The following is a 10,541-nucleotide window of genomic DNA, read 5'->3' on the forward strand; positions in this document are numbered from 1 at the left end:
TCCAGCCCTGCTTGGTGTGGCAGCGCTCATGAATTTAATTTTGAATTTGTGGCCATTCCTGCACCCTCCTGCCCACCAGGTGGTGGAGGTGCCTCGAGGGGTACAGGAGCATCTCAAGCACACGGGGCTGGGCTGGGAGCACTTCCAGGAGTTACCCCATCCCAGCCCCTTCTGTGCTGCTGCCAGGAGAGAGGTTGCTTTTCCAGGTGAGAGAGCAACTGCCCCAAATTCCAGCTCTTGGCTGCTCTGCCAGCCATACCCAGGCCTTGGGAGTGTGAAAAACGTGTATTTTATGATTGGCTTTTCGTAAATATTCAAATGAATATTATATGGGTTATGTTAGAAAGTTATGCTGTATTAATTTTCTTAACTAGTGTGGTAAATATAGTTTTAGGTTATAACATAATGTTAAAATAGAAACTATGCTATGTAAGATACTTTTTTTTCCTAAAGAAAGGACTCGCAGTGAGATAGCAGCCACAGGACACCTGAATCTTTCAGAGAAAGAGAATTTATTGCCCCATTATCAGAATAAATGAACTTCTTCCTGCCTCGCTCAGTCCTGAAGATGCCGTCAGGATTCAGAGGAAGAAGCTGACACTGCCCAGACAGAATCCTGTGTTTGAATGGAATTTATGCATCATGGATGATGTGTATGAATATGCAACAGGCTGTTGCTTTTAAGGGTTAATCCTCTGTTAACGTGGGTCCTTTTTGGGCTTATGTTGCCCAGAAAAAGGTACCTGGACCTCCATAACTCTTTGTTTCTATTGTCTCATATTGTCCTAATCCTAATTGTTCAAATTATTATTACTCTAATTATATTACTGTTTTTTATAACCATTTTATTACTATTAAACTTTTAAAATTTCAAAAACAAGTGATTGGCGTTTTTCCCAGGAGCGAGCCAGGCACCTCCCTGGCTTGGGGCCAGCTCTGCAGGGCAGGGGAAGGGCCACAAAGGTGCCTTTGTTCCTCCTGCCCGCTCGCTGCTTCACCCCAGCCCTGCCGTGGCACCTACGAGGTGGAGTCATCTTTCCACAAAAAATCTCCAGCAGTGTTTCCCAGGTGCTGGAAACCACAGTCGGATTGCCCTCGCCCCCCTCCAATTTTCCCCCAGGAAGATTCCAGGCCAGGAACAATCCAGGTGGGGTTTGGCCTCGATCTGCTCGACCAGGAGTTTGCATTAGTCCCTCTCAGATTCCTCTGCCTGTCTCCCTGGGACTCGCCTCCCACCTGGTGAGAAGCTGTGAGAAGCACCTCACACATCTTCTCTTCCAGAGCCACAGGATCTTTCAGCCCTGTTTACCCAAGAAAGTGAAGGTGGATAAACTACAGGTGTCAAGTCCTTAAATCTGCAGGGAAAGGAATTATTCTCTAGCAGAACAGCTGGGGAAAACCCAAAGAAATGCTGGACCAAACCCACCTCAGGTTTGAGATGGAGCAAGAGGTCTCCAAACCAGGGCCAGGAGCAGAGCCAGCTCTCATTGCTGGTTTGAAGCTGGCCACGTCTCTGCTAACACATTTCTTGTTTTCTTTCCCTTGTGCCAGCAGGTGAACTGTTTGTTTCCCATTTTTATCTGACTGGAGAGAGTTATCCTATTTCCTTCTAAGTGCAGAAGAAATAATTAATGTTTCTGATGTGTTTGCTTTGGAAGTAACTTTTATGGCCTATTAGGTAGATACTGCTATTCTTACTAGAGTTTCTTTTGCCAAAAAAAAACCTTTACTGAATAGATTTTTTTCCCTCACTTCTTATGTTTGTTTCCCAGTGTCTAACAATGTTTTAAGTCTCCTGACAAACACTGCCTTGCCCATCACCCAAAACCAACCCAGCAGGCAGCACTGCTACAATCCCTGTTCAAATGAATCTCTGTTTGGCTCAGGAGCTACATTTAGGGACAGTAAAATATGACCACTTTTAGAATATCATCCTGTTCTTTGTCCATGCTCTCAACTCCCTGCTTAGAAAAAGTCCACCTGGAAAAAAAAAACCAAAAAACAAAAAAACCAAAAATGTCCTTAGGTATTAAGCACCTGCAGCTCCTACCAAACATCAGCTGGGACCAGAGAAAAGGAAAGTGGAGCCTTTTTGATGAGGAATTTGCTGTCTGAGTCTCAGCTGGCTGCTCCCAGCACTGTTGGATGGTTTGGGCACAATGAGCTGGGCTGGGATGGAAGCTCAAGCCTGTCCCAGCAGAACGGGCTCCCAGGGCAGCCCAGCTCCTGCCCATCCCCATCCCTGCCCCAGGAGAGCAGCAGGAGCCAAGCCAGGACCCACCAGGCTCATCCACTCTGTGGCTGTTGGATGCCAGGCTTCTCTGGCACTCTGGAATAGCAATAATTGGATTTTCCATGCAAACTCTTTTGGATCCCGATGTATTTGGGATGCTAAAACGTGCATCCTGTGCCTTGCTTCTGCTTCTAAATACAGGGCTGCTGTGCAGCACAATGTTCTGCCTCACCACCTGCAGCACAGCACCAGACTAAATAAAAATGCCAAAAAACAACCTCCAAAAAATCCAGACCTGAGGGGCCTGACCTCGCTGTGGCAACGGTGAGACAGATTTTTGGGATGGCCGTGGGAAGAAGGTGTGCAAAATAATGTTCCTCCCAATCTCCTCCAGGGGAAAGAGTTGGGAAGGATGCAGAGAGGAGTAAAAATTAATGAGGTGTCTTCCCCTCCTCCCATTCTGTCTCGGGTTTAATGGTGGGAAAGGGAGCAGCAGATGTCAACAGCTGGAAATGCAGATCCATGCCAAGGAGCCACGAGCCCAGCACACCCAAATGAACCTGGGGATGGGGCAGAAATGTGCAAGGCAATAAACCCTGGGGTGAGAGCAACCAAGTCAGACAGCAAAAACCCCCCCAGGGGTGTAATTTATTCCATGCTCCCATTGCTCCTGTTTGCTCCTGTGCTGGGGGAACATCCAGGTGTCTCTGGAGGAGCCACCTCGGTCCCTGCAGATTTGGCAAGCTGCAAACAGCCAGCACAGGTACTGGGAACAGCACAGGGCAGAGGCTTTTGTTGATTCAGTGAAGGGTGGAGGGAGGTGTAAAGCAAGGGGAAATCATTGATAGGTAGAGGGAGGATGGAGGTCTGACAGCAAAGGTCCCCTCAGGACTTAGAACCAGATCTCTGGAGGGGAGAGAAAACAAAACAAAACAAAAACAAAACAAAGAAAAAACCTAAAAAACTAACAACCAACCAACCAAAACCTAACAAAGACTAAAACAAAAACTCAAACAAACAAACAAAACAACACAAAAACCCACCAAACAAAAAACCCAAACAAACAAAAAACACCAAAAACCAAAAAAATCCCAGGTTTTTCTTACAGAGAGAAGTCACATGTTTCCTCATGACTGGACTATAATGAATGGCCCAAAGAAATATTCCAAACAAACGAACCAACCAAACCCCTCTCATCTGAGCATATTCCTTGCCTTCCAGCCTTCTGTCCCCAGAATCCTTCTCATCCATCTCCCACACTGAGCTTCCCATTAGTGAGCAAACAGCAGAGGGACAGGAGCCTTGAGCTGAGGATCCAGAGGAGCTGCAACTCTAATTAACACGACTTTTCTTCCCAAGTCCTTCTGTGCAAAGTTCAGGGCCCTGGCAGGGGGGGTCCCTCAGCACAGGGACAGAGGAATGAGTCCTGCCCGTGCCAGGGAGATGGGCCAGCAGTGCCCAGGGGCACATCTGCTCCTGCTTGCTCTGCTTCCCATGGCACTGGGATTGAAAACAAGCTGTTCCCAAGCCCAGAGGAAGGGCTGGCACCTGCCCAGGGGTACCTGGCAGAGGGAGGCACGGCGTACCGCACGGGATGGGTGCACTGTGCCCAGGACACTTCCCAGAACTGCAAGATGTTTTGGCAGGGCTGCCGCTCTGCTCTTGCAGCATGCTCAGGCAGAGTACAGAAATACACACACAGAGCTCCAGGTGCCTCTGTTTTTTGGCTTCAGAAGAGGACTGTCCAACAACAAGTGACCCACACGACTAAAATCCCATCCAGCAGCAGCTGAGCTCCTCATCCTGCTGCTCCCACAGACCCCTGAGCACACAGGACTGTTTCACGTCCCCAGAATCCCCCCAAACCCCCATCTGGGAGCCCAGCTCAGGATTGCACCACCTTCCCCCAGCCCTAGATCTGGCCCAGCTCTGCTGAGAACACTTGATCTCCTCCCTGAGCGCTGCCAGCTGGGTGAAATACAGCTGCTGCCTCAATAGCACTGCTGAAAAAAAAGCCTGACATTATTTACAACAAAAAGACAAGCATTGCTGTGCTTGCTTTAGATTTCATGGGAGCAGTTCCCACTGCTCCATGGGCAGGGGGAGACAAGCAGGGAGAGCTGCTGGATCTAAAAAGGCTATTTGGGCAAAGCTGCCAGAAGCTCCCACCCCAAACATCCCGTTCTCCTGCAGAACCCATGGGGTATCACTGCCATCCCCCTACCCCAAGCTTTGCTTAGAGATTCCTGGTTTGCCAAGACCATTTCTTCCAGCAGAAGCTCCCATCTTACAAGTTCCATGGCTGGAGATCACCAGGAAGCTGAGGGAGAACTTGCCAGGAGAGCCACCCACAAGGAGAGGTTGAAAAGAGGGAGCCAGTAAATCACCCAGCTTGTGTTATCTGTCTGGGGGGAAAATGGTCTGAAAATACCCTGTATTTCAGAGCAAGTGCATGGTGATTCAGCCACCTGAAGCCTTGGCCTCCAGCTTTCAGATTAAGCCCATGTCTAAGCCCAGGTGTTCCCAGGTAGCTTCCTAAATGGAAATGGAAAAGGACAAAACAGCCCTGGGTACAGCTATTCCCACCTCAAACCTTTGGGCTTGCTCAAAATCCCACAAAAACAAAGCCACCCGAAGATTATTGCTTCACTTTTAAGCTTCTTACTTTGAAGTTCATCAGAAAATTACAATTTAGCATTTAAATCAGCCAGTATGTAGTGACTTCAGAACAACACCAAAGGATCATTTGAGGGCTGAAGTGGCGCCTTAACAGAAATTATATTTTCCTGCTTGCATCAAATCCAGAGTCCAGACACTCTGACCTTTTAACACATTAAGCAACGTTTTACACCAGTTTCAATATAACTGTACTTCTAAACCAACCACAGATTAGTCTATAATCTTACAAACAGTATTTAAGCAGATTAGAAAAGGCACCTGTAAATAGAGATATTTACAGGTGATAAAAGATTAAGGAGAAAAGAAAAGAAAAGAAAAGAAAAGAAAAGAAAAGAAAAGAAAAGAAAAGAAAAGAAAAGAAAAGAAAAGAAAAGAAAAGAAAAGAAAAGAAAAGAAAAGAAAAGAAAAGAAATCTTTAACAGTGAAATGAATGACATGGAGAGGCATTGGGCAGATTGGGGTTTGTGGTTGAAAGAAATGGCCCCAGAATTTTTCCAAATACCTGCTGGCCACCCTGCTTGCCAAAATCCAGCTCAGTAGGGCAGGAGGCTTCTATTTCCTCCTTTCCCAGTGTTTTAGGCATTTTGGCCAGGCTCTGGCACAGGACAGAGGCAGCTGGGCAATCCAGCAGCTGCTCAGCATCTCCACAAGCCATGGATGGGTTGGAGCCACACAGCTCTGTGATGAGAAATAACAGCCTAACCCTGGCTCTGATTAATATTTCTCATTTTAACAACATATTTGGCACTGTGGAGAAGCTGCCAGCAGAAACTGTGGAGTCTGGTGCCTCACCCACCCACAGGACATGAAAACAAGAGTGCTGTCAGCTTCAAACCTGCCTGGAGGGTGAGGACCTCTCCTTCTGAGCCCTCATGCCCGGCCAAATGGGGTCCTGAAGATCATCAGTGCCAGGTGCAGGGGGTTAGGGCAGAGGGCTGAGGCTGCTGGGGAGCTACCAAGCACCCACTGCTGCCCTGCACCCAGTCAGGATGGTGCCAACAGCACCCCTGGGTGCAGGATCTCCAGATCTTTTTTTATCATATTGCACTGCCGGGCTTATATTTGTGAATTTGGAGAACGGATTACTTAGAATATTAACTATCATTTGCCAGGGAGGAGGTAGACTTCCTGCTTTGCTGTTTCCTCTCACAGCATCAATAAAAAGATCCTTGGTGGGGCAGGAATCACATCCTACAGATGGGACACTGGGAGGGCAGCCAGCACTGGGACAGGTGAGAAGTTTCTTGCCACCAACGTGGTGTCCCCCAGGCTGTGTTTTCCACGCCAGTTTTCCGGTGCTGGGATTGTGGGAGCTCCCATTTCCATTTTCCTGCCTTCCCAGCAGTTTTGAGGAAGCAAAAGCAAAGCCAAGGAGGGCAGAGGGTTCAGCAAAGAAGGGCAAGGAGAGGAGGGTGCCGAGGTGAGCAGTGCCAAGCCTGCTGCAAAGGGCTTGCTGGGAGGAGACCTGGGCACAGCCTGCTGACAAAGGAGCTCCCGAACAAACAAGCTGGCTCCACCTGGGGCAAGGGATTAGAAAAGCTCGGCACAGCCCTCGGATTCCTCCCAGCAAACCGACTGTGGCTGGAGGCAGGGATTAAAGCCCGTGCTCAGGAATGTGGGTCCTTCCCGCTGCGGAGTCCAAGTTGGCACCGCATCCCTACTCAAGACTCGGCTTACATAATGCAGCTTATGAAAGCAAAATAGCACGGCCATGCCAGCCTGTGGGCAGGCCAGGATGGGAGCAAAAGAAAGGGAAAGAAAGGCGTTTTTTGGCTGAGGTGAAGCTTGGCTGCCCCCCCTGCAGTGCAGTGTCGCTGGGGAGGGAGAGGAAGGGAGCACTGAGGGAGAAGGGCCCAGTTCAGTTCTCCTGCACTGAGGGAGAAGGGCCCAGTTCAGTTCTCCTGCACTGAGGGAGAAGGGCCCAGTTCTCCTGCAATGAGGGAGAAGGACCCAGTTCTGCTGCAATGAGGGAGAAGGACCCAGTTCAGTTGTCCTGCAATGAGGGAGAAGGGCCCAGTTCAGTTGTCCTGCAATGAGGGAGAAGGGCCCAGTTCTGTTCTCCTGCACTGAGGGAGAAGGGCCCAGTTCAGTTCTCCTGCACTGAGGGAGAAGGGCCCAGTTCTGCTGCAATGAGAGAGAAGGACCCAGTTCAGTTGTCCTGCAATGAGGGAGAAGGGCCCAGTTCAGTTGTCCTGCAATGAGGGAGAAGGGCCCAGTTCTCCTGCAAGGCTGTGAAGATCTGCAGTCCTGGTGCTCAGTCTGCAGTCACAGAATGTGGATTGTGAGAAATAGCTACTCACTTTTCCTAGTTTAGGAAGGTTTATTAAACCTTATCAAAAATACAACAGAAGATTGAATAAAGAAAAAAGGTTATGGTGCTGGGAGCAAAAGATTTTCCCTGCCATGTGGGGAAGGAGAGGAAGGGAGCAGTGAGGTCGAAGGGCCCGGTTCTCCTGCAGTGAGGGAGAAGGGCTCCTGCAAGGCTATGAAGATCTGCAGTCCTGGTGCTCAGTCTGGAGTCACAGAATGTGGGTTTTCCTCCCCAGTTTGCCTCTCTCACCCTGGGTTTCTCCTCAGTCAGGCAAGTTCACGTTGAGATCCACCACTGCAGGTTTTGGGGGGCTAACGTGCAAGACGCACCCAGCCCCAAATTCCATTCCTTCTGAGCACTGACACCTCCAGAGGCAGCTCAGAGATGCTCTGACCCACATCATCTCCCACTGGGAATGGAGCCCCTGGAGATGATGCTTCAGTGGAGAGCAGTGGGATTGTGTCTGCCCAGAACCCTTCTCCACACGTTCCCACCAGAGATCAAAGCACAAAAAGGAGGAACAGTCCCCAGACACCCAGCTCAGGGTGGAGTCACGAGGCTCAGACTGAGATCACCACTCATGAGCCAGGCAATTCACAAGTGACATTTTTAGTCATCCCTCAGTGACTGATATCCCCCACAACCTGCATGGCCTGGGGAAAAGCTGATCCTACCAATGGCCTGGCCTCTTTGTCGGCAAGCAAAGAGTCAGGGTTCAATTTACATCCACACCAGACGTGTTGAAACTGCAAATAGGTCATCAGTCCCAGCTGGAGAGCCTGGAGAAGCACTCGTGGGTGGAGGACCCACTCAGGAGGCAGCCCAGGTCTGACTCTGCAGCCAGCTGGCTGGGGAAGCCAGGCAGGCCTGAGGAGATCTTCCCTTTCAAGAGCTCCCATTTGTTCCCTAAGCAGCTGTCCTCAGTTTAATCAGTAACTGAACAAGTGGGATGAGATGCTGCCTCAGCTGGAGCTGGGCTATGGATGTGTGTGATGGCAGGAGTCCCCTCCCAGCTCTGCCAGATCACACAAGGGCTCACACAAGAAATTATCACACCTGACCTTTCTCCAGCACCCTTCTGGAACATGCCCTGGCCTCCTCCTAAGGTGGAAAGCTCATCACTTTTATCAGCTGATGAACTGCAAGTGTAGATCTCAGCCGGGCCCCACACCAGAGGAGCTGCTGGAGCTCCAAAGGGCTTTTCAAGAGAACAAAGCTGCTCTGATAACAGCAGCTTCAAGCCCAAACAGAGGCTCTTGCAGAGCAAATCACCCCCTCAGCAGTCTGTGCCTAGGGGCAGAAGGAGATGCAGGACACTCCCAGCATCAGCACCCCAGGAAGAGGGGAAAACACAGATTGGGGAAATAAAAACACTTTCACCCAGCAACTTCTCCCTCCCTGCCTGTCTTCTCCCCCAGGTAAGGGCATCCAAAAGTCAGCTCAGCAAATCTTGGCCCAGCTAAGGCTGGCTGATTCCTCCTCTTCCTCCTCCAGATGTGTTCAGCCAGAGGCTGTGCCAGCCTGTGAAAGCTGACCTACCAACAAAAGGTAATCAAGGAAGATCAAATAGCACTGAAAAACTCCCAAAAAATGGTAATGGAAGAGGGATGGGGATCCTGGAGCAGCATCAGTGGGAGTGGGAAAGGGCAGGAGAAATCCAAAGAGCCTCACCTGATGCAGCAGGCTCTGCAGAAAGGGAAAACCCCTTGTGTGCAGGCAATAACTGGGCTGGCACAGCCTGGCACAAAAAGATGCTTCAAGTGTGATCTTGATTAGCTCATGTGCTCCAGGCTGTGTTTGAAGGGAGCTGTGGCTAATCTTCTTTTGATTGCCTTAAAATCCAGCTGTGGGGAAAAGGCTGGCATGTGAGCAGATATATTAATGGGTTAGGGGCAGCCTTGTCTCCTAAGCTGGTGTTTGATTAAAAGGGAGCACAACCAACAGGCACTTCAAAAAGCTGCTGCTATTTTTGGCTGCTTCATTTGGAGCAGTTCCTGATGCTTGGATGTGCCCAGCAAACCCTTTGGGACCGATCCTTGCTATATCATTATTCACATTTTAAGGATGTGTGAGTACAGAGAAAAGAGATTCACTTCCTCCTGAGAGGCTCAGATCAAAAGTCAAAATGTTTTCTATGAATGCATAAGACATAAATTCAGCTTCTGAGGGTTTCAGTCTCAATTTGTAAGAGCCCTGTGGCCTTAAGAGGAGGCCTCCCTACCCTACAGAGCTGGGAAATGGTGTTTAGGTAACTACAAAGCAGATTCAGCAAGCAGGCTTTAGGCAAAAAAAGTCAGAAAACAATGTCTAGGGGGAATAAATTATTTTCTTCCCCCCTTCTAAATCATTATAATCATTTCTTCCCCCTATACTTTTAATAATGATCTGAAAAGCCATTTCCCTGCACAATGTTGTTCTGACCTTGTTTTCAGCCGGGTAATTGTGCAGTGAGTGGATAAATGCTTTCTCAGCTGAGAACAAGAGGAACCATTAAGCATCAAGCTCCTGACCTAAATTTTCATTCAGGGCAGCTGGAGGAGCAAAGGACTGATTCCTGCTCCCCTTATCAACCTGAGGGACACTCTGTGGATGGCATCTTCCTCAAGAGACCCCAATGGCACAGGGAGATGCTGTTTGTCCCAAAGCAACCCAAGGAAGGTGTCCCTGCCCATGCCAGGGGCTTGGAATGAGATGATATTCAAGGTCCCTTCCAAACCAAACCATTCCATGATTCCATGGCAAAACACAAAACCTGCTGCCCATTGGCTCCTCCTGCCCAAACCATTCCATGATTCCATGGCAAAACACAAAACCTGCTGCCCATCGGCTCCTCCTGCCCAAACCATTCCATGATTCCAATGCAAAACACAAAACCTGCTGCCCATCGGCTCCTCCTGCCCAAACCATTCCATGATTCCAATGCAAAACACAAAACCTGCTGCCCATCAGCTCCTCCTGCCCAAACCATTCCATGATTCCATGGCAAAACACAAAACCTGCTGCCCATCGGCTCCTCCTGCCCAAACCATTCCATGATTCCATGGCAAAACACAAAACCTGCTGCCCATCGGCTCCTCCTGCCCAAACCATTCCATGATTCCATGGCAAAACACAAAACCTGCTGCCCATCGGCTCCTCCTGCCCAAACCATTCCATGATTTGTGAGCAAAACACAAAACCTGCTGCCCATCAGCTCCTCCTGCCCAAACCATTCCATGATTTGTGAGCAAAACACAAAACCTGCTGCCCATCAACTCCTCCTGCCCAAACTATTCCATGATTTGTGAGCAAAACACAAAACCTGCTGCCCATCAGCTC

This window comes from Camarhynchus parvulus, chromosome 8, assembly GCF_901933205.1.
Source record: "Camarhynchus parvulus chromosome 8, STF_HiC, whole genome shotgun sequence".
In the NCBI taxonomy this organism is placed as follows: domain Eukaryota; kingdom Metazoa; phylum Chordata; class Aves; order Passeriformes; family Thraupidae; genus Camarhynchus; species Camarhynchus parvulus.